General features: G+C 45.0%; 1 protein-coding gene across 3 annotated transcripts in view; it reads right to left on the reverse strand.

Annotated features, from left to right (window-relative positions):
- The window catches only part of sncaip (synuclein, alpha interacting protein), a 106,046-nt gene extending 88,932 nt beyond the window's left edge, over positions 1-17,114 (reverse strand). Inside the window, exon 1 of one of the 3 annotated variants that reach the window (XM_055633132.1) lies at positions 17,028-17,114. The gene's annotated coding sequence lies outside the window, so the exon portion shown is untranslated. Of the gene's footprint in view, positions 1-16,907 lie in introns of all 3 variants that reach the window. The other 2 variants (XM_055633135.1, XM_055633134.1) reach the window with 2 other exon arrangements.
- Positions 17,115-22,280: the final 5,166 nt, after the last annotated feature.

The raw sequence follows: 22,280 nt of genomic DNA on the forward strand, positions 1-22,280 counted from the left end.
GGACAAAGGTGCCTCCATCACATCTGTAAATACTTGAGCTCGTTCATATGTTCATGAGACATACAAGCAGAATAAGACCATTCAGCCCATCAAGTCTATTCTGCCATTTAATCATCGTTGATCGATATGTCACTCCCAACCCCATTCTCCTGGCTTCTCCACATAACCTTTGACATCCTTACTAATCAAGAACCTGTCCATCTCCACTTTACAAATACCCAAAGACCTGGCCTCCACAGCTGTCTGTAGCAATGAATTCCATAGATTCACCACCTATTTGAAGGTATGATGAAGTTAGTGGCAACACAAGACATCCAGACCACTATGTCATGCTACAAGCTATGTGAATTACCTTAACGTGGCGATATATATTAATTATAAAGACATTCGTACTGAGGATTTCACGATAGCTTTCACATATATCAACCACCGACTCTAAAGGATTGATAGCTTGTTATCCTGTGTGAGAGTCTGATTATACGTCTGTGGATGACAGCCATGTTGATCTGGATAAATAACTATGATTCCCTATATACTGACATTAGTTGAAAAAACGTGAACTGGAGGTTCTACCTTTGTAGAATGCAGTGGCCATACAAATCAACATGATTGAGAGAAATAATGTGACTGAGTGTGTTTAATGTCATATTTTTTACCTTGTGCAGAAGGAAAATCTCATTAAATAATATACAGGGATAACACAGCAAGCTGCTTTATTTAATTTTCTCTCTTTCATTTAAATGATAGGTGTGTGAATTTCTGACAATTTAAAATCAAGGCAGATATTAGATTTGGAATTATTAGATTTTCTGTGCAACACCTAGGTAATATTATCAGAGGCTGTGTTTGAAGTCACATTGACTAGTAGCAACTTAGCCCATACAATCAAAAGTGATGGTCTTTTTACAAATTTCAAGAAATACCAAGACTAAAGCACAAGAAACAGGAAGAACAATTTCCAAATTACCAGCATTTCCAGCATTCACTTAGGCTGTTTAATTGTTAATGTGATTTATTTGTGAAAAATAACATTCACAGGAAATTTGCTTCGTAGTCCTGTGATTTAAGTGGACCTTGATATGCTTCTTAGAGAACAATTGTTCAGAAACAGTTGGCACAGAAAACAATGCAAAATATTTTGGTTTTAAAAATAAATTGCTGAAGTAACTGAACAGGTCAGACAGCACCTCTGTAAAACATGGATTGGTGCAGTTTCGGGTTGGGGACTGAATAAGGTTCCCAATTCGAAATGTCACCTATCCAGATGCTGCCTGACTGACCCCCCCCCCCCCCCCCCCCCCCCCTCATCTCCCATGCATACACCCATCCCCCACTGAGTTACTCCAGCACTCTGCATCTTTTTTTTGAAACGAGTATCTGCAGTTCCTTATTTCTCGATTTTGTTTTTAGTTACATTTCGCATTTTGATTTAATACATCAACAAATTATGAGTTTATTTTTCAGAATGTAAATAAATATCCAGGCAAACATTTTCTTCATATTACAAGTATCCATCAGGCATAGTGTATAAGTGGAAGGTATAATCGGTACCATCTCTGAATTCTGATACTAAAGAACATGAAATTGGTATAGTTATTCTAATCAACTGAATAAATGTAAAGGCTACAGATTTTCCAAAAGATCTGTCTTCACAGCAAATTTTCATAAAAATGTGGTTTTAAAATAGCTACTCCAAGCAGTAAATGTGTTTGGTTTCTCTTATGTACTGTTCCACTTTCTGTAACTGTACTTAATCTTTATATTTCTGCCAAGAGACTTATTTATCATGCTTAACTATATTGAAACAACTGCATAGCGTGCAACATTTTCCATAGAGTATATTTGTTGCAGATGCATGCAATACCTTCAAATATGGTACAGTTAGGAATGTAAGCATTTCCTGTGGAAATTGTGCATTTGCCAACATTGTGCTGCAGCCTTAAGAACATGGCATTTTATGAGGTACAAAATAACAGCCTGACATCTGCCAAACATAAATCAAACATTTTTGAAAACATCCAAATTTAGCCTTGCATATTTGATTGCAAATTCTAAAAACAAGAATGTTTAAACAGCAACGGGGTAACATTTAAAATTAAGAATCAACTGCACAAAATACTAGTTTTACTTTTCCTGCCAGTATTTTGCAGAAAGAAAATAACCTCTGCAATTCATTATTTAACCAAAGCAATGTTTAAGCACATCGAAAAGCATTAATCAAAAACGGTGAAGGATTACTTCAAGATCTAAAGTAACACTCAGCAGTTTACTTTTACTTTGCTTCAGAGATACAGCACGAAAACAGGCCCTTTGGCCCACACTGTGCCAACCAACAACAGGGCTGTCAACTCTCACGCTTTGAGCGTGAGAATCACGCCCTCAAGCAAACTCTCAAGCCCTCACGCTGATCAGAAATTTCTCACGCTCTGTGGTGAGAAATTCTGTGATCAATAAAAATTTCTAAACTCGGATAAACTGCATGGTCTGCGGGTGTTGGAGAGCCGGGGCTGAGGGAGGGATGGAAGCAGCGGGCGGATACAGATGTGCGGAGTCGGGGCTGGTGAGTTTGCAGGGCTGACGAGTATTTGCGCGGCTAGCGAGTCGCTCGCTGCAGCTTCGGCCATGGAGCACTCCGGATAGTGTGAGTGTCCCGGGCCGTCGGAGGCGTCGGAAGCGCCGCTGCCGCGAGAGTCTCTGTGCCGAAGGGACAGACTCTCAAAGGGAGGTGAGAGAGAGAGAGAGAGAGAGAGAGAGAGGGGAAGTAGACAGGGGGGAGAGACAGGGGGGGGGAGAGACGGGGGGGGAGAGACGGGGGGGGGAGAGACGGGGGGGGGAGAGACGGGGGGGAGAGACGGGGGGGAGAGAGGGGGGGAGAGACGGGGGGGAGAGACGGGGGGGAGAGAGGGGGGGGGAGAGACAGGGGGGGGAGAGACAGGGGGGGGAGAGACAGGGGGGGAGAGACAGGGGGGGAGAGAGAGGGGGGAGAGACAGGAGGGGAGAGACAGAGGGGAGAGACAGAGGGGAGAGACAGAGGGGAGAGACGAGGGAGAGACAGAGGGGGAGAGACAGGAGGAGGGGGTGGGAATGGAGAGAGAGAAGAGGGGAGGGGGGGAAAGAGGTAGGGGAGAGAGAGGGGGGGAGAGTGAGGTGGGAGAGAGGGGGGTGAGAGGGTAGGAGAGAATGGGAGAGAGGGGGATGGTAAAAGAGAGAGGGGGAAGAGGGAAAGGGGGAATGAGAGAAACAGGGGAAGAGAGAGAGATGGGGGGGGCAAAGAGAAAGAGGAAAGAGAGACAGAGAGAGGGGAGAGATAGGGGGGAAAAAGAGAGAGAGAGAGAGAGAGAGAGAGAGAGAGAGAGAGAGAGAGAGAGAGAGAGAGAGAGAGAGAGAGAGAGAGAGAGAGAGAGAGAGAGAGGGGGGGAGAGAGAGGGGGGGAGAGAGAGGGGGTTGAGAGGAGAGAGAGTGCATCCTGGAGGACAACTAGTGGCTGCTGGAAGTAAGTACCAAGCACTGGGTAGAAACGGTGGAAGATAGTGGACTTCAAATGGGGGTGGTTGGAGAAAGCATCCTGCTTGCCTGCTAGATTTTCACTTACTGTAACTGCAGGAAAAATGTTCCCAATGTTGGGGGCGTTCAGAACCATGGGTCACAGTTTAAGAATAAAGGGGGGGGGCAGTTAGGACTGAGATGGAGGACAAACTTTCTTCACGCAGAGAGTTGTGACTGTGGAATTCTCTGCCACAGAAGGCAGTGCAGGCCAATTCACTGGATGTTTTCAAGCGAGAGTTAGATTTAGTTCTTGGGGCTAACAACATAAAGGGATATGGGGAAAAAACAGGAAAGAGGTACTGATTTTAGATGAATAGCCATGATCATATTGAATGGCAGTGCTGGCTCGAAGGGCTGATGGCCTATTCCCGCACCTATTTTCTATGTTTCTATGCTTGAGTATATGGCAATAAAACTCGATCACTTGATTTTGAAGCATTCATGCATGGTGGAGGTATAATGTAGTCATAGAGTGATACAGTGTGAAAACAGGCCCATTCGGCGAAACTTGCCCACACCGGCCAACATATCCCAGCTATGCTACCTGCTTTTGGTCCATACCGCCAAACCTGTCCTATCCATGTATCAGTCTAACTTTTTCTTAAATGTTGGGATGGTCCCTGCCTCAACTACCTCCTCTGGCAACTTGTTCCATACACCCATCACCCTTTGTGTGGATAAAGTTACCCCTTAAAAAGTTACGTCTTAAAAATACTTCAAACAAAAAACATTGAAATCATACTTCTACAGGGCACTAAAACATGATTTTAATACATCAAATTTCAAAAAGTTCCTACCCTTGGAGGGGGGACCCCCTTCTTCCACACCCTCTCCCCACTCAGTTGCTCCACTCACTCACCGGGTACCCCCAAGGCCAGTGATCAGTGATCGCACAGCCTCCCCCCTTTCAAAAACGCTCCAATCCAATTTAAACCATATATATTGTATTCAAGTGTAAGTTAAAAGACTCGCTGCAGTATGCACCATATTGCACAATTCCAATGGGAAGGGGACACCCCCCCAATTCTCCCAATTTTTTAAAATTCAATACAGTTATGATAATAAGGCATTGGGAAGTTGAAATAGAATGCAGTTGAGAAAAATGATGCAAGATGAGACCAGGATACAGTCAGCGAAACCATGATTACGTGAATAATGTTGCAAGTTGAAACTTTGGGTACTGCTGAGCGAACACATTAATTATTAAACAAAATGGATGATTAAAATTTGTTTCCCAAAAACAAGATTATACCTAGAACATTTTAAAGCTTGAAGTTCAAAGGAATGGACAAGTTCATACACTTGGGAAGTTGTATGTACCAAAAGTAATGCAAACTATTTTGACTCACAGGGGGCAGTACTTGTGAAGTAATATCTTGCATAATAAGAAATAAATTGCAAAAGACTGACAATAGATAAGTACTAAAAATGATGGACGATGTTTCGGGTCAAGACCCTTCTTCAGACTGATGTCAGGGGAGGGGGTGGGACAAAGGTAGAATGGAGTCGGAGACAGTAAGACTAGTGGGAGAACTGGGAAGGGGATGGAGATGGAGAGAGAAAGCAAGGGCTATCTGAAGTTAGTTGGAGACAGTAAGACTAGTGGGAGAACAGGGAAGGGGATGGAGAGAGAAAGCAAGGGTTATCTGAAGTTATCTTACTGTCTCTGATAACTCAGATATCCCTGGCTTTCTCTCTCCATCTCCTTCCCAGTTCTCCCACTAATCTTGCTGTCTCCAACTACATTCGATCTTTGTCCCGCGCCCCCTCCCCGATCATCAGTCTGAAGAAGGGTCTCGACCCAAAACGTCGGCTATTACTTCTCTCCAGAGATGCTGCCTCACCCGCTGAGTTACTCCTACATTTTGTGTCTACCTTCAATTTTAAAAAAAAGCATCTGCAGTTCTTTGTTACACATACTAAAAATGATGGATTTACAAAGACCAAGTCAAAGATAGAATTAAGGTACAGTATCATATGCATAAAGTTTGAATGCAATAGCATCAACTCATGGCAAGATTTTAAGAATTGGCAAATAAAACCCATTAAGGGAAAAGGGTTGAGACATTTAAGGTCCATTTCAATTCCAATTGAAACAAGGAATTCATGTTCAGCACTCATCCTGTACTGTAATGGCCAACTTGCTTTAGATCCACATATTCTTGATGTCTTGAGAGACTAGAAAGGTGCTAGCCAAAGCAGTGTTTGCGATCAGGAAATTACACTACAGTTCCATTTATTCCTTGGGTACACTGCAAAATTGTTTATTCACAATAATACATGTATGTGCAAAGCCGGTTAAACTATGTCAATATAGTGTTAGCAGGTGTTTTTTTAATTAATTTAGAATTTGCAGATCACTTACTCCAAGGTAAGATGCACGATTCAATTTGCTAGATCATTTCAGTTTTAAATAGATAATAACTGACGTGATATTTGCAGCAGCAGGTCATCCAAATGTATATTTTTAGTTAAATCTCGCCTTGTATTTCAGGTTTTACATCGTTTACCAAGTTGCTGAATGTGCATACATCTGTGGACGCACACAACCAAGATCAGAGTGAGTAGACCAACCAAATGTATGCCTGCTAAACCAAACAGATTGAAGTATGTTAAATTAATACAAAGAATGAGCAGCAAGTATAAATCAATATGGGCAATTTCCATGCCAAATCAAGTAAATGTAAAATTAAGAGACAAAGAAAGGAAGCAAAAAGAGAAAAAAAAAAGAATGAGAAAAGGCTTGAAAAAAATAATTTGGTAGTATCTCAGAAGCTGAATAGCCATAGTTAACTTGCTGCTAAAGAAGCATTAGATTGAAATAGACATGTTTCAACTTTCTGTGTGATTAATTTATATCTACTCCACCCCCCTTTCTCCCTCTTTCCCATTCTCTCTCTGCCTCATTCACTACCCCCCCCCCCCCCCCCCCCCCCCCCCCCCCCCCCCCCCCCCCACCTTGACGCCCCTGCGAGTTGGGGGCTATGCGTCAGTGGATAGGGCGGTTATGGGGTAAAAGGAGCAAATTAATAATATTAATATAATATCAAGGGGGTAGTTAGCGTGTGTGCGGGGGTAGTTAGTGTGTGGGACGCCGCATACCGCCCCCCCTCCCCCGCAACCACACGTTGGGGGAACAGACCCAATGGGTCTGCCTGGTCTAGTCTACTTTAAAAATAAAACTCAGTAGTCACACATTTTCAATAGTCAATTTAATTTAAATCACCAATTAAGACCACCATTTACCACTCCAGCATAAAGACGAAGGGCAGTGATAGATTTTCTTTTGCAACAACTATGATGGAAGTTATTTTGTTGTTGGTTATTTTTTTCCTTCATATCAACCAGCTCAGAGGTGGTGGGAATGGAAAAAAAAAAAAAAAAAAACAGGCTAAGGGATCTGTCCCACTGCAGCGACATAATCCACGAGTTTTGGCAAGTTTGCACTCGACTCATACTTGCAGCATGGTCAACACGAGGTCCTAAGAGGTTTTTGTAACCCTCCTTCATGCTCTAGAGTAGTCCCTGCGTACTTGAGGCCTCAGCTAGGTTGCAACGTATTTTTCAACATGTTGAAAAATGCCCGCAAGTAAAAAAAGGTCGCCATGGAAAAAAATCAATACTTTTTGTACTCTTAGGTTTAGTCGAAGTAGGTCGTGGAAGGTGGGCATGTTATTCGTAGGTAATCGAGGGTAGTCAAAGGTAATCAAAGGTAGTCGTAGATAGTCTTTAACGCAGTCGAAGGGAGGTCGTGGGAGATCGTCTTCACTCTCCACTATTCGGTGTCCAATTTTCCCGAAGCTAGTCGAGGCTAGTCTTCAACATAGTCGAAGGAGGTCTTCAACATGACATTTTTTCAAACTCTCCAAAACTCTTCTAAACTCGCCAATTAGGTTGCCGCAGTGGAACAGCCCCTTAACTGTTATTCTCTTTGCAGCTGGAGAAAGTTTAAAACTGCATCATCTTGATTTATTAGCCTTATAAACTAAGTGTCAGGTTTTCTCAGGACTTCAGTGTATAATCCCTTGACAGTCATATGGAACAAAACTGAAGCATTATGCACCAGAGGCTGAAACTAATCTCAAATGACAAACAATCCCCAACTGGCATTATAAACATATATTGAAATCTTTTACTGTGCTTGCCCCTTTTTTGCAATTCAACAGTAACACTGCAGAATCTGTTTTAGAGGGCATGACAGCACACAGACCATCTACATATGTACTTGACCACATAAACCAGTTTTCCATCAGAAAGAGTAAAACAAAACATGGCACTCATCAGCAGCAACCATCTGACCAAAAGCTTGTCTAAATTTAAACTATATTTAGAAATGTACTTTGCATTTGTATCAGCTGACAACAGAATAAATCAATTTAACCGGTATTCATAATGTATTACATTTTCAAACAATACGTACAAATCAACTCCTGGAGGTCAACTGTGACAAGGCTATCTCCTGGTATATTACATGGCTACGTTTAGTATCATTGTGATGCATCAAGGTACAGCGAAAAGCTTTGTTTTGCATGCTATCCAAACTGATCAGATATACCTTGCATGATGAATACAATCAAGTCAAACTCAAGTACAATATATAGAGGAAAAATACAGAGTGCAGAACATCGTTGAGCATCAGTTCCATGGACAAAGTCTAAGGTCCAGATTGGGATAGAGGTGAATTATTCAGTACCCTATCTCATGGAAGGACCATTCATAGAAAATAGGTGCAGGAGGAGGGCATTCGGCCCTTCGAGCCAGCACCGCCATTTATTGTGATCATGGCTGATCGTCCCGTATCAATAACCCGTGCCTGCCTTATCCCCATATCCCTTGACTACTCTAGCCCCTAGAGCTCTATCGAACTCTCTCTTAAATCCATTCAGTACTTGGCCTCCACTGCCCTCTTTGGCAGGGAATTCCATAAATTCACAACTCTCTGGGTGAAAACGTTTTTTTCTCACCTCAGTCTTAAATGACCTCCCCTTTATTCTAAGACCGTGGCCCCTGGTTCTGGACTCGCCCAACATTGAGAACGTTTTTCCTGCATCTAGCTTGTCCAGTCCTTTTATAATTTTATATGTTTCTATAAGATCTCCCCTCATCCTTCTAAACTACAGTGAATACAAGCCTAGTCTTTTCAATCTTTCCTCATATGACAGTCTCGCCATCCAAGGGATCAATCTCGTGAACCTACGCTGCACTGCCGCAATCACAAGGATGTCCTTCCTCAAATTAGGAGACCAAAACTGTACACAATACTCCAGATGTGGTCTTACCAGAGCCCTATACAACTGCAGAAGAACCTCTTTACTCCTATACTGACATCCTCTTGTTATGAAGGCCAACGTTCCATTAGCTTTCTTCACTGCCTGCTGTACCTGTAAACCAGCTTTCAGTGACTGGTGTACAAGGACACCCAGGTCTCGCTACACCTCCCCCTTACCTAACCTAACCCCATTGAGATAATAATCTGCCCCCTTGTTTTTGCCGCCAAGGTGGATAACCTCACATTTATCTATATTATACTGCATCTGCCACGCATCTGCCCACTCACTTAACCTGTCCAGGTCACCCTGCAACCTCCTAACATCCTCTTCATATTTCACACTGCCACCCAGCTTTGTGTCATCCGCAAACCTGCTAGTGTTGCTCCTAATTCCCTCTTCCAAATCATTAATATATACGGTAAACAGTTACGGCCCCAACACCGATCCTTGCAGCACTCCACTCGCCTCTGCCTGGCATTCTGAAAAGGACCCATTCGAAGCCTGATAACATACAGGAAGCTGTTCCAGAGTCTGAAGGAGCACATTTTCAAGATTTTGTTCTTGCTGTCGGATGGAAACTGGGAAAAAGAGGAATGACCGGGTGGAACGGGCCTTTAATTACATTGGCTACTTTTCTGAGGCAGCCTGAAGTGTGGATGGAGTCAATGGTGGGAAGATTGGTCTGTGTGGTGGACTGGGCTATAGCTACAACTCTCTGCAATTTCTTGCGAACAGTAAGCTTTCTATGGTGCATCTACTGAGGAGCAATGCCATCTAACTTTTAATCTGGAGGAATATGGTCAAAGTGTCATCTGATCCAAGTTGGGTTTTCCCCTCATCTTTATTAAGCTGGGTCATTTCTGTTCTCCCTGACATTCGCTTCCTTGAGCTTTTTTCTTTATCCTTTATTTTTATAAATTAAAGCACTCAAGATTATTTCTGCTTGAAGAAGGCTTTCGACCTGAAATGTCGCCTATTCCTTCACTCCATAGACGCTGCCTCACCCACTCAGTTTCTCCAGCATTTTTATCTACCTTCGATTTTTCCAGCATCTGCAGTTCCTTCTTAAACTTTGTTTGTTTGATCATTTCTCCCCACAATTCTTTCAGCATTCTACATAGCATAACCTTTGCCTACTGTGTGACCATTAATAGACCAGTAGTCATTATCTTGCTCAACTTCCATGGTTTTGCAGATCCTCTTCATTTTTAATTGGCAGGGTTATCATCTTCATACTCAAGATTATGAACATTTTAACTTCCCATTTTGATTCAGCCCTGAATCCCTTCTACTGTGACCACTCTCATGTTGTACTCAATACTAAATAAAATATACAGAATGAGAAATTCTTGCCCGAATCTTGATATTAAACCACTAAGTTTTAAAACACACACACTAAACATTTAGAGTTCTCTACTAAAGAGAGCTGTAGATATTCAGTCTTCAAGGCAGACTAAAATAGACTAGGAGAACCATGTTATAGGGATAAAAAGGCAAAGCAGACTTCACACCTGTCAAATCTTACAGAATTCCTGCTTTGTCTATCACAGGCTTTTTATGCAGTCTTACACTAAATGACTCTAGTGGAAAAACAAAATTGCACTGGTGTTCAGCACATCACATGATGATAACTATGGAGCCAGAGAGAGAGAGGGACAAGTGGGAGAAATGTATGGAGGCTGTAAAAGAAAAAATGCATACAAGGATATGGTGAAGAAGCTCCTTAGATAAAGAGCTGGGAACCATGCAAAAAACTGCAAGATCCAAATCTACAAAACTGGCAGGGCCAGTTCGTCAGTCCGAAATATATTATGCCAAGCAAAACTCAGCAGGTCAGGCAGCAATTGTGGAGAGAATGGACAAGCGATATTCTGGGTCCTTCTTCCGACTCAAGATACTAAGGCAAGAATAGGTGACAATATCCACAATGGAGGTTATTGGATTAGAGATTGAATACGTAACCAAACAGTCAGTATAGGGAAAGAGAAATAATAGAGGCCAATGGAATGGAGTTCAGATTTCTATCCTTGCATCACCTTTGAAGGGTTGCAATCAAAGATTCCTTTAAAACGTATTATCCAGAGAAGTTTCTGGAAGGGCACTTCAAGCATATAATTATCCCCTAATTTCAAGCCATTGATAACTGCACGCTGGTGGTCAACTGTGAAGAATGTGGATAGAAGCCTCCACAAGGCATACTGAGTACTCCAATCAAGTGTAGATGGCACTAGCTCCACTGAAGGCAAGAGATCTTTGTGAGAGCAGAGCATTCTAGATCCCAGTGATGACATTTGACCATGCCCATGTGAAATGGAGATACAAGGGACTATAGATGTTGAAATCTCAACAAAAAAAATCTGCTGGAGAAACACAGTGGGTTAGGAGGCACCTGTGAAGGAAATAGACTGACAATGTTTTCAGAGTGAAGAGTCCCGACCCAAAATGTATCCTATCGATTTCCCCCCAAAGATGCTGCTTGACCCGCTGAGTTCCAGCAGTTTGTTTTTTTACCCAAGCATGTTTGGGACCGGATTAGATAGATAGAACCCAATTTGGGGTGTATGTGCCTACTTGTCTGCAAAAGTCCATTTCCACTCTTGATTCACCTTGTTTCTTTTTTGCCTCAAAACTATAAAAACACCTGGGTAAAATGCACTTAAAAGTACACTGGTCAAAGGCCTTAGAAAACATAGGAGCAAAAAGAAGGAAATTAATCAATGTGGCGGAAGAGACATTATCTCTCCTCTATCATCTCAGATTTTGATCATCTATTTTTGGACATTCTTCTTTATAAGCCTCTTTCAACCAGGGGTACCCTGCATGACTTCTTCATTTCTGTTTTGATGCTCCCCATCTTATTACAGACCTTCTATTTTATTTGCGGCAATTCATCCAAACTTAGAATTCCCCAAAAGTTAACTATGATGTTAGATTTAGAAAGTGACTGGAGTATTGTTTGAAATTCAGAAAAATCTAATAATCAGGGACAGGAATAATCATTTGAAGACGGCGCGACCGACATTCGCAGCGGCCTCTGCAGTCCGTCTGTCTTTTTTTTATTTTTGTCCCGTTGAGTGCATAGTTTGTAGTGGTTTATATATTATTTTTAACTGTGTATATGTGGGAGGCAGGGGGGGTCGGGTGAAAATTTTAAATCTCTTCCCTATATGGGGGACCCAACCTTTTCTCTGTCGGGTCTCCGTTGTCATTGGGGCCTCGCACCACGGAGTGGCCTCCAACCGGAGCTCCAGTCGTGGAGCCTGCGGACTTACCATCGTGGAGCTGGTCGGCTTCGGAGCGTGGGGAACTGTAGTGGCGCGTGGCTGCGACTCGACTCCGGAGCTTCGGAAGCTCCAGCCGCAGGCCCGGTGGACGGTAACATCGGGAGCTCGCGGGTCCCTGGTGGGAGACCACTTTTCGGTGCTCCCACAACAGCAACTTCTCCCGCCCGAATTGCGGGGTTGAAAAACGGTCTGGAGCAGGGCCTTACATCGCCTGGCGCCGCTTTAACGGCCGCGGGACTTGCCAGCGCCCAAGTCGGGGCTCCAACATCAAGACCCGGAGCGGGGCCTTACATCGCCCGGTGCGGCCTTAATGGCCGTGGGACTTGCCAGCGCCCGCCGGGGGCTTTGACATCTGGAGAAGAATGGAGAGCAGGGGAGAAACAAGACTTTGCCTTCCATCACAGTGAGGACGAGATTCACTGTGATGGATGTTTGTGTAAATTGTGTCGGTGTGTGTCTTGGTTCTTTTCTTGTATGACTGCAGAAACCAAATTTCGTTTGAACTTTATTTGAGGTTCAAATGACAATATATAGGACGTACATGGTAAATGGTAGGGAATTGAAGAATGCAGGTGAACAGAGGGATCTGGGAATAACTGTGCACAGTTCCCTGAAAGTGGAATCTCATGTAGATAGGGTGGTAAAGAAAGCTTTTGGTGTGCTGGCCTTTATAAATCAGAGCATTGAGTATAGAAGTTGGGATGTAATGTTAAAATTTTACAAGGCATTGGTGAGGCCAATTCTGGAGTATGGTGTACAATTTTGGTCGCCTAATTATAGGAAGCATGTCAACAAAATAGAGAGAGTACAGAGGAGATTTACTAGAATGTTGCCTGGGTTTCAGCAACTATGTTACAGAGAAAGGTTGAACAAGTCAGGGCTTTATTCTTTGTAGCGCAGAAGGTTAAGGGGGGACTTGATAGAGGTCTTTAAAATGATGAGAGGGATAGACAGAGTTGATGTGGATAAGCTTTTCCCACTGAGAGTAGGGAAGATTCAAACAAGGGGACATGGCTTGAGAATTAAGGGACAGATGTTTAAGGGGTAACATGAGGGGGAACTTCTTTACTCAGAGAGTGGTGGCTGTGTGGAATGAGCTTCCAGTGAAGGTGGTGGAGGCAGGTTCGTTTTTATCATTTAAAAATAAATTGGATAGTTATATGTACGGGAAAGGAATGGAGGGTTATGGTCTGAGCGCAGGTATATGGGACTAGGGGAGAATACGTGCTCGGCACGGACTAGAAGGGTCGAGATGGCCTGTTTCCGTGCTGTAATTGTTATATGGTTATATAAATGGTATTGTAATTGTAAGACAAATAAACGCAGAAGACCTTGAGGAACAAAAGCTGGAGTGGGTAATTCAGCTGCACATGGCTTCTCTGGCATTTAGTAACGTCACAACTGACCTTCAGCCTCAGCACCACTTTCCTGCACAAATCCCACAACCCTGGATTCCTTTAATAACTGAAATAAACTCATTGAATTTTGATCTGAATGCACTTAGCGACAGAGCCTCCTCAGTCTTCTTGGGTTCATAATTACATCCTGGGATAGCTGTTCTTTGAAGAAATGTCCCCATGTCTTTCTCATGAATGCCAACCCTTAGTTTGTGTCTGTAAACCTTTAGCTGCACACCACAACCAGGGTAAAGATCAATTCTACATCTACTCTAGCAAGCCATGCAAGTACTCTTTATCTTTTTTATAAACTTAGGAGAAGCTAATCTCTTAATGTGATAAACCAACCTTCCCAGGAATCAGTCAGGCAAATAAACACTGCATTCCTTCTGCTGCAATTATATCCTTTCTTATGTAGGTAGACCAGACCTGTATACAATATTCCAGATATGGTCCACCAGGGTCTCATATAAATGGAGCAAACTAGCCTTGTGTGGTACCAGTATTTTATTTAATGATTTATACACAAAGACAACTGGGTCCCACTGAACAATGACTCCTTGAAATCTGCATGCAAGGCAACATCCTTTTTTTTTTTTAAACTTGACATCGGTACTAACATGAACCACAATTTTGGAGTCAGTCTGTCTCTTCCCCATGCATCCCAAAAATAATCAGTACCCTCTTCATGATATCTACCCTGGCATCAGAAGGATACACACCACAAAGGGCTTGTGTTGCCAGTGGCAGAAATACATATCTGCCCGGTCAAAATGTGGAATTCACCTGCAAGTCCATCATTTCTACTCACTATATCTTGCTGTGCCGTCCTTTGTCGTGTGACTAGAATACCTTCCTTAAAAGTGTTGTTAACTCTTACAGTACCTAATGCAGAGTATTAGTTTGAAAATGGGGCACATAGAAACATAGAAATTAGGTGCAGGAGTAGGCCATTCGGCCTTTCGAGCCTGCACCGCCATTCAATATGATCATGGCTGATCATCCATTTGGAAGACTTCCATCCTTGCGCCTCATTCTGCTCTTTTAATTAGTTACCTACCTGCTTTATCAAATCCTCTCTGGAGTGTAATGGCTGCTTCCTGGAACATACAATCCAGGAAAAACTCTGCCTCCCTACTGCTCCATAACAATTTCAGTTGCCTCTCGATTCACACAGATGATGGCACTTCCTTCATAGCTAACCTACCTATTTAAAAGATTCTCAGTTAAAAGTAACACATTATATTATAACCAAATTATTTTATCAATTAAATCAAGTAGTTAAGTGTATCTTAAAAAAAAACAGTACCACTTACAACCCAATGGTAGGAACACTGAATACTCCAATTTTAGGTAACCATGCCCCTTCCCCGTGCCACAGCTGGACTCGCACCTATTTCTCCCCCTCCCCTTCCATCTGCATGCCTTCCTCTAGCCTCACAATCGCAACTTTTCAATCCTTGTGACTCATACCTTGTCTTTTCTTCTCTGGCCTTTGCCCAACCATCTGCCTATCAAAAACAACCCCCACCTGTATCCACCCATTATCTGTCAGGGCTTGTCCTGCCCCTCCTCTTTACCAGGTGTCTTTCTCCTCTTTAACCCTACGTCCCCCCCCCCCCCCCCCCCCCCCCCCCCCATATTCAGTCTTAAGAAGGGTCCTGACACAAAACACCCTTATTCATGTTCTCCAGAGATGCTGCTTAACCTGTTGAGTTACTCCAGCACTTTGTGTCTTTATTTGTAAACAACATCCTCCCCTTTTCAACAAGTTCTCATTCTTTACACAGTAAAAACTGTACTCAGCTTCTTTAGTCGGAGGGTGGTGAATCTGTGGAATACATTGCCACAGACAGCTGTGGACGCCAAGTCATTGGGTATTTTTAAGGCATAGATTGCCAGATTCTTGATTAGTAAGGGTGTCAGGGTTTATGAGGAACGGGCAGGAGAATGGGGTTGAGAGGGAAGGATAGATCAGCCATGATTGAATGGCAAATTAGACTGATCCCAAATTAGAATTAGCAAATTAGAAAATATGCAACACCAGAAATTGGAGGTACAGCACCTCATATTCCGCTTGGGGAGTCTGCATCCTGGGGGCATGAACATTGAATTCTCCCAATTTTGTTAGCCCTTGCTGTCTCCTCCCCTTCCTATCTCTCCCTCAGCCCTCGGGCTGCTCCTCCTCCTTTTTCCTTTCTTCTCCCCGCGCGCCCCCCCCCAACCCATCAGTCTGAAGAAGGGTTTCGGCCCGAAACGTTGCCTATTTCCTTCGTTCCATCGATGCTGCTGCACCCGCTGAGTTTCTCCAGCATTTTTGTGTACCGGCAAATTAGACGATGGGCCGAATGGCTTAATTCTGCTCCTATAATTTATGAAGTTATGGGAACCCAATCTCTCACTCCCTATGCATTCTACCAGCTCCCAAACTCCAAGACAGCAACTTCAAGTAACCAGTTCCAGCTGATCATGTAATTAACTTGGAACTGTCAAATGACCTGTTTACTACCACTGGCTTGTTTACTGCAAGTGAAACTGTAAAAAGGTTAAGATATTCTAACAGCAAATTTTGATTAAAATAAATTACATAAGTATTCATCAGTCATCAAATTCCTCTTCATTACACTTGGTAAGAACTGTGGGGAAACTGCTTTAGGCACTCAGCATATGAATAATAGTAATCAAAAAAACAGTACATAGTACCGCCCAACTGTGGTTGAACTCAAGTTTTACATACGTTCAGCGCTATATCTTGCCATTGACATTGTTATGGTCTTATTCTTACCCTATTTTAAGAATCTCCTAACATCCTTAGGATTTTTTTTACATTGCACAGCTTTCCCTCAAGTATATTTTTTACAACACTTCAAATTTCCTGATCCCAAATTGGAAGGTTTCCCACTCTGGCAGCCCGACCTGCCGAGTGCTACCATCTTATTTTTGTCCACTTGTTTCGCTAATTTATTATCACATCAACAGCAACCCCATGCAGCTTCCTTTGCTCCTGGGAGTTACTTCCGATGCCTCCAGTTGTTGTGTTTTTTTTAGCGCTGACCCCCTTCATCCAAATCATTAACCCTTTGACCGCAGAGCTTCCCCGGGATGCCCAAGGACATGTACAATGTAGACTCTGTGCTGGGGATGGATGCAGGTCCTGGCGGCACCAACAGCGTCCAAACGCCCCTCCGGCTCCCCAGCCCCGGCCGCCAAAGGTCGGTCCGCGAAGAAGCGACGGGGCACACAGTCGCATCGCTGCCTCACTCCAAAAGCCAGGCTGCTTCACCCACCCCAGGAACAAGCTACCGCCGGCCTCAGTCCACCACCAGTGCTCATTTACTGGCGGCTGAGGGGACGTTTAGATGCGCCTAACGGTGCGGACCCTTTACCAACCCGCGCCCCCAAGCTCAGACCTGCTCGGGCAGCAGAAGCACCCTCTTTCCTCGCCACTGAAGTGTCGCTGACCGTGGGTTGTTTTGTTATCCTCGCACCCTCTTCAGATCGAGAAGACATAAGCCCCGCTTGTGCCTCACCTTCCTTCCCCACCGTGTCCGCTCCGCCTCAACCTACTACACTCTCCCCGGGGAGAGGTCGCCTCCCGGCCCGGGGCCGCACTGACTGACTGGTGGCCGAGCCAACCGCTGGTGGAGGCACCGTCTCGCCGGCCAATCGCCATGTAGGGGGCGCGGAGGACCCGGCGGCAGCGCCCGCCCCGCTCCTTTGTTTCAACTTGGGTTGAGTGGGGATGGCAACGGCTCTCGGCCGCCTCACCGTAATAACGGTAAAGTATTCCAAGAAATAACGGCCAACCGTTCCCAGCATTGACGGTTGGCCGTTCCATTCAAGTGACAACGGTAGAATGTTCCAAGCATTAACGGTAAACCTCTCCGCGTAATAACTGTTGTAAAACCCTCTCGTGTTGATCGTTCCCCGCATTAACGGTAACGTGTTCCAAGCCATAACGTGAAGGTCACGAGGCCATGTTTAAACCCGCACGGGGGCCCGGCCGCCGCCACCGCCGCCGCCGCCTCAGGTGAGGGTCCCGCCGGGGGCTCCCTGCTCCCTGCCCGCGGCCCGTCTCCCATCCACAGCACACAACCTCCCTGCGGCAAAAACAAACACGGGCTGCAGCTGCCCGGCATCTCAAGCCCCAAACTCTTAAACAGAATCCTGGTTTCTTATGATAGACACAGAAAGCTGGAGTAACTCGGGCAACATCTCTGGAGGGAAGCAATGGGTGAAGTGTCGGGTCGAGACCGTTCTTCAGACGGTTTTCATATGTTTGCCACCACGAATGTTTAAATCTAGTTGCTTCAACACTGCTATTTATTTGTGACCCCCCCCCCCCCCGAGTTTACCGAATATCTTTGTTCGTTCGGGAACATTTGCAACTTGTAAAAAGGACCCCGGGTGCTTTCGGAGGAGAGTTAACAACCAAAACATGGGACGGTTAATATAAAAAGGGCATCCCAAAACTTAGGTGCCAATCCTGGAATTTTCAAATAACAGGAAATACTGGAAATAACAGGCAGTTCCAGTGACGAGAGGAAATCAAAGTTAATATTTCAGTGCACTAACCTTTCTTCAGAACAGGGTAATTTACAGAAAAAACAAATTTTCACTCGCAAAGGGGGCGGGGTGGGAGAACACAAAGTTAAAGGGAAAGAGACATGATATATGAAATAACACGGGAGACTGCAATGTGAACAATGGTGTTAAAGAAGATGAGACAAAAATCTGGTCCTGAAGAAAGTATAAATTAAAGAAGTTAATTATTTTACATTACCAGAAGAATAAAACAATGAGACTGAGGAGATTCAGCATGTCTCTGCTTGGCCTGGGAGCAGCTCTGCCCAAGAACTGCTACAAATTGTAGAGAATTGTGGATGTCCTTCACAAAATCCATTCTTCCCACCATTGTGTCCATATACACTTCATGCTGCATTGGGAAAGCAGCCAACATAATCAAGGAGCTTTTCAACCCAGTCCCAACACATCGTAGCAATCACAAAAAAAGATTATCTACGCCTCTAGTTTCTTAGAAGATTGAGGAGATTTGACATGTTAACAAATACTCTAAGAAACGTCTACAAGTGTATGACAGGGAGCATATTCACCGGTTGTATCAAGGCCTGGTTCAGCAACTCTAACGACCTGTAATGAATGAGACTGCAGAGAATGCTTGATGCTGCCCGGTCCATCACAGAGACTGAACTCCCAACTATTCACTCTTCCCCACTCCCCAATCAAGCAAAACATATAAAAGCTTGAAAGCACATCTCACCAGATTCATGACCAGCTTCTTCCCCACTGTTATAAAACTACTGAATGGTACTTCCTTAAGCTACCTCATTATGCACTTTTTATCTACACTCCCATATAATATTATTAAGGGATTGGACAGGCTAGATGCAGGAAAAATGTTCCCGATGTTGGGGGATTCTAGAACCTGGGGTCACAGTTTAAGAATAAGTCAAGTCAAGTTTATTTGTCACATACACATACGAGATGTGCAGTGAAATGAAAGTGGCAATGCTCGCGGACTTTTGTGCAAAAGACAAACAACAAAACAACCAAACAAATTATAAACACAATCATAACACACATATTCTTTTACATAATAAATAATGAAAGGATAAACGTTCTGTAGAGTTGGTCCCTGGTGAGATAGGTGTTTACAGACCGAATTGCCTCTGGGAAGAAACTCCTTCTCAACCTCTCCGTTCTCACCGCATGGCAACGGAGGCGTTTGCCTGACCGTAGCAGCTGGAACAGTCCGTTGCAGGGGTGGAAGGGGTCTCCCATGATTTTATTTGCTCTGGAGTTGCACCTCCTGTTGTATAGTTCCTGCAGGGGGGTGAGTGAAGTTCCCATAGTGCGTTCGGCCGAACGCACTACTCTCTGCAGAGCCTTCTTGTCCTTGGCAGAGCAATTCCCAAACCAGATGGTAATGTTCCCGGACAAGATGCTTTCCACCGCCGCTGCGTAGAAGCACTGGAGGATCCTCGGAGACACTCTGAATTTCCTCAATTGCCTGAGGTGGTAAAGGCGCTGCCTTGCCTTACTCACGAGTGCTGAGGCGTGTGATGCCCATGTCATATCCTCAGAGATGTGGACTCCCAGATATTTAAAACAGTTCACCCTATCCACAGGATCCCCATTTATCCTCAATGGAGTGTACGCCCTCGGATGATGTGCCCTCCTAAAGTCCATGATCAGCTCCTTCGTTTTTTTGATGTTCAAGAGGAGGCTGTTATCCTGGCACCAGAGTGCTAGATCAGCCACCTCCTCCCGGTAGGCCTTCTCATCGTTGTCTGAGATCAGGCCCACCACCACAGTGTCATCAGCAAACTTAATTATTGAATTGGAGCTGAACCTAGCCACACAGTCATGTGTGTACAGGGAGTACAATAGGGGGCTGAGGACGCAACCCTGGGGCGATCCTGTGCTAAGGGTGAGGGACTCCGAAGTATTCCCTCCCATCTTGACTACCTGGGGCCTGGCGGTGAGAAAGTCCAGGACCCAGGCACACAGGGAGGTGTTGAGCCCCAAGGGGTAGGCCGTTTAGGACTGAGATGAGGAAAAACGTTTTCACCCAGAGAGTTGTGAATCTTTGGAATTCTCTGCCACAGAAAGCAGTGGAGGCCAATTCACTGGATGTATTCAAGAGAGAATTGGATATAGCTCTTGGGACTAACAGAATCAATGGATATGGGGAGAAAGCAGGAACAGGGTACTTCTTCTGGATGATCATATTGAATGGCAGTGCTGGCTCGAAGGACCGAATGGCCTACTCTTGCACCTATTTTCTATGTGTCAACTCTCTACAACCTCGCTCTGGCAGCTCCTGCAACGGCGCTGGTGCCAAACTGTAACGGCTCTGCTGTTCCTTTGGATCGATCAGCGACGTGGAGCGGGAACGTGTTGCATGGGCAACAGCCTGTCCTCCATATGACATCGCCCAGGCTTGCATCCGACCACAAATCACCTGCAAACTAGTATGTATCACCCATGGTCAGACCGAGGAGGGACCTACTAGACTCTTTGTAATTGTAATGCTATAATGCTGTAACACCATATTCTGCCCTCTGGTATTTATCTCTTTGCACTACCTGTTCTTCTTGCGTATTACTTGATTATACTCATGTATAATATGAGTTGATCCAAACATAGCTTTTCACTGTATTTAAGAAGGAACTGCAGATGCTGGAAAATCGAAGGTACATAAAAATGCTGGAGAAACTCAGAGGGTGCAGCAGCATTTATGGAGCGAAGGAAATAGGCAACGTTTCAGGCCAAAACCCTTCTTCAGACTGATGGTGGGTGGTGGGGAGAAGAAAGGAAAACAGAGGAGGAGGAGCCCGAGGGCTGAGGGATGGGAGGAGACAGCCCGAGGACTGAGGAAGGGGAGTAGACAGCAAGGGCTAACAAAATTGGGAGAATTCAATGTTCATGCCCGCAGGATGCAGCCGTGGGGGAGACCCAGGACAGGTCGGATACGGAATGGGAGGGGTAGTTGAAGTGCTGAGCCACCGGGAGGTCAGGTTGGTTAATGCGGACCGAGCTGAGGTGTTCGGCGAAACGATCGCCCAGTCGCCGCTTGGTCTCACCGATGTAGATCAGCTGAAATCTAGAGCAGCGGATGCAATAGATGAGGTTGGAGGAGATGCAGGTGAACCTCTGTCGCACCTGGAACGACTGCTTGAGTCCTTGAATGGAGTCGAGGGGGGAGGTAAAGAACATGAGTACGGAGGATGCCATCTCAACGGCACTTCACTCCGCCCTCTCCCACCTCGACAACAGAGACATTTAGGTAAGAATGCTGTTCATCGATTACAGCTCAGCATTCAACACCATTATACCATCAAAACTGATCAGCAAACTCGGTAACCTGGGCATCGACCCCTCCCTCTGCAATTGGATACTGGACTTTCTAACCAACAGACCCCAGTCTGTGAGATTAGACAAGCACACCTCTTCAACCCTCACCCTGAACACCGGCGTTCCACAGGGCTGTGTGCTGAGCCCCCTCCTCTACTCCCTCTTCACCTATGACTGCACACCTGTACATGGTACTAACACCATCATCAAGTATGCAGATGATAAAACGGTGATTGGCCTCATCAGCAACAACGATGAGCTGGCCTACAGGGAGGAGGTCCAGCACTTAGCAGCAAGGTGCGCTGACAACAACCTGGCCCTTAACTCCAAGAAGACCAAGGAGCTCATTGTAGACTTCAGGAAGTCCAGAGGCGGCACGCACACCCCCATCCACATTAACGGGACGGAGGTGGAACGTGTTTCTAGCTTCAGGTTCCTGGGAGTCAACATCTCCGATGACCTCTCTTGGACCCACAATGCCTCTACTCTGATCAAGAAGGCTCATCAGTGTCTCTTCTTCCTGAGGAGACTGAAGAAGGTCCATCTGTCCCCTCAGATCCTGGTGAACTTCTACCGCTGCACCATCGAGAGCATCCTTACCAACTGCATCACAGTATGGTATGGCAACTGCTCTGTCTCCGACCGGAAGGCATTGCAGAGGGTGGTGAAAATTGCCCAACGCATCACCGGTTCCTCGCTCCCCTCCATTGAGTCTGTCCAAAGCAAGCGCTGTCTGCGGAGGGCGCTCAGCATCGCCAAGGACTGCTCTCACCCCAACCATGGACTGTTTACCCTCCTACCATCCGGGAGGCGCTACAGGTCTCTCCGTTGCCGAACCAGCAGGTCGAGGAACAGCTTCTTTCCGGCGGCTGTCACTCTACTCAACAACGTACCTCGGTGACTGC

This window comes from Leucoraja erinacea, chromosome 3 (genome assembly GCF_028641065.1).
Source record: "Leucoraja erinacea ecotype New England chromosome 3, Leri_hhj_1, whole genome shotgun sequence".
Classification (NCBI taxonomy): domain Eukaryota; kingdom Metazoa; phylum Chordata; class Chondrichthyes; order Rajiformes; family Rajidae; genus Leucoraja; species Leucoraja erinaceus.